Genomic DNA, 2,889 nt, shown 5'->3' with positions numbered 1-2,889 from the left:
TTCATATAAATCTAGCAGCTTATTGTTGTTCGTTTCGGCCAGCTCGAAATATTGATCCCAGAATCCACAATCAAAACTCCTTCTTTGCGCAACTCGTTGAGAAAGTATACAAACTCATAATTACTTTTGGCAAAAAGAATGATTTCCCTTGAAATTTTTTCAAGATCAGGATTCTTTTCCTTATGATGAATATTTTGTAGAAATGTTTCCCTTTGAGTTCTCCTGGTAATTATTACCTCGATTAACTGCGGAATAAAACCACCTATTGAACTAGTACCTTTCAAAGATCCACTGAAGTGACTTCTAAAATCAATACCAAATATATCAAAACAAAGGATAAAATATTTATTCCCAACGACAACAAACCCAATCACCTCGTCGTTCCGGCCTTTTGTTTTAAACTTTAGTATGTATCGGCCAATACGTTGTAAGAAAAAAAACAGGTATGCCCTTTCCTCTTTGATAACGGTGGTGGCATATCCTGCTGGTGGAATGAGTTTTTGGATCAGGTCAATTTGTTCTTGGGAAAATGTTCGAGATAAATAACCCCAACAAAACTTTGGTCAGAAAAGAAATCTTGAAGGTCTTCCATTTTAACGTTGGCGACGTCGTCAGTGTTGGCGTCATATGTTAAAACAGCTATAGTGGGCATTTTGTTTGTATTTGTATTGTTTGAGTGTTTGCTTGATGGAGATGATATGAACACCATTATGATAGCTCGAGCAAAAAAAGGATTGGACGCCCGGCCGAAAAACCACATCCCTGAGGTGCGCCTCGCTGATAGGTGAAAAACACTCGACTGACTTCGGCCGCCGTATGGGCACTCCCCCGCGAACTTTTCTGAGAAAACAGCAGGTGGTCGGGCGCCTCGGAGGGAGTGGGAAAAAACATCCACCACTCGGATTTTCAAGTCTGGAGGTCGGCCTGTGCGGCGGAGGTGACTTGGGCGACGGTAGGTAGACGGAAACCCAGCACCCACAGCCAGTGGGTAAGTAGCGCAGGGACAGCCAAAGTAAAGATGTTAGTGTGTATATGTTTAGATAGCGTGTATAAGAGTGTAAGTTTGTAGTTTAAGGTCAGTTGGAGTGCTAGTTGTCGAGATATGGTCGGTGTCACAGTGTATTTCTAGTCTTACACAGCTGTCACCTTGCACAGGAGCCTGGCTCACTCAGTTTTGAACATTCAAGCACGAAAAGCATATTACCTTCCTTTTTCATGCATGTCGTAACTGCACCAACGCGTCAGCTCGTGTTCTTTCCTCTTTGGGCCGTGGCCGCGTTCCCCTGTGGACGTGTTTGGCGTTGTTTTTTCTCTGGCGATGGCGTCCGCTTTTCTGGGACAAACGATGAAAAACAGAATATATAACTGGGCCAAATTTCATTCCCTTAAACCACACTCTGTCCCCTCCCCATCCCACCAAACAACCATTCGCAAATCCACCACCACCATGTTTTACACTATTATGATAGCTCGAACAAAAAAAGGATTGGACGCCCGGCCGAAAAAAGGTAATCCTGAGGTGCGCCTCGCTGATAGGCGAAAAACACTCGACTGACTTCGGCCACCGTACGGGCACTCCCCCGCGAACTTTCTGAGAAAACAGCAGGTGGTCGGGCGCCTCGGAGGGAGTGGGAAAAAACATCCACCACTCGGATTTTCAAGTCTGGAGGTCGGCCTGTGCGGCGGAGGTGACTTGGGCGACGGTAGGTAGACGGAAACCCAGCACCCACAGCCAGTGGGTAAGTAGCGCAGGGACAGCCAAAGTAAAGATGTTAGTGTGTATATGTTTAGATAGCGTGTATAAGAGTGTAAGTTTGTAGTTTAAGGTCAGTTGGAGTGCTAGTTGTCGAGATATGGTCGGTGTCACAGTGTATTTCTAGTCTTACACAGCTGTCACCTTGCACAGGAGCCTGGCTCACTCAGTTTTGAACATTCAAGCACGAAAAGCATATTACCTTCCTTTTTCATGCATGTCGTAACTGCACCAACGCGTCAGCTCGTGTTCTTTCCTCTTTGGACCGTGGCCGCGTTCCCCTGTGGACGTGTTTGGCGTTGCTTTTTCTCTGGCGATGGCGTCTGCTTTTCTGGGACAACGATGAAAACAGAATATATAACTGGGCCAAATTTCATTCCCTTAAACCACACTCTGTCCCCTCCCCATCCCACCAAACAACCATTCGCAAATCCACCACCACCATGTTTTACATTTCAGATAACGTCAGCGTTGTCGATGGATTTGTCGTGTTAGCTATTGAAAAGGAGGGTGCTTCTGTCCGCAAGGTTAGTCAAGAAGTTCCACCCCAAGAGCAAGCTGTTCCTGCTGGAGGAGCGCACCAAGCCTGGCCAACTACGCCCTGGTGGACCTGGACCGAGTACCACACCGCCTTCCCCGGCTCCGACCTTGTCCCGTCCCCACGCTCCCCACGTCTCTTCTCCGTCTGCACCACCTCCAAGAGGCTCTTCTACACCACCCCAGACGGCTTCCGCATTGTCAACAGCAAGACCCCAGACAGACACAGACGCTGCTCCCAGGAGTACACCGTCATCCCCGTGGTCTACAAGGACAAGCCCACCAAGTACCTCTATCTCAGGGACGAGACCCACTCCACGCAGTACCTGCTCGCCGACGTCACGGTCGACAGGGACATTGTGCACTCCAAGGACTCGTCCTTCTTTGAACAGGAGATGAATGTGGGTGAGATCGTGTTCACCGAGAACGATCTGTCCGTCTTGGCCGGCTTCCAGCAGTACAAGGCCCAGTTTGCAGAGGACATCTACTCCTACTTCTCCACCATCTACTCCGAGGTCAGGTCCAGGTACCACCGCCGTCCGTACCTGTCCTCGTTCCACCGTCCAGGCTACGGGGAGACCTTCCCCAAGGACCTGCAG

This window comes from Naumovozyma castellii, chromosome 9, assembly GCF_000237345.1.
Source record: "Naumovozyma castellii chromosome 9, complete genome".
Taxonomy (NCBI): Eukaryota; Fungi; Ascomycota; class Saccharomycetes; order Saccharomycetales; family Saccharomycetaceae; genus Naumovozyma; species Naumovozyma castellii.
The sequence above is the reverse complement of the archived record's forward strand: the minus strand, read 5'-3'. Positions refer to the sequence as shown.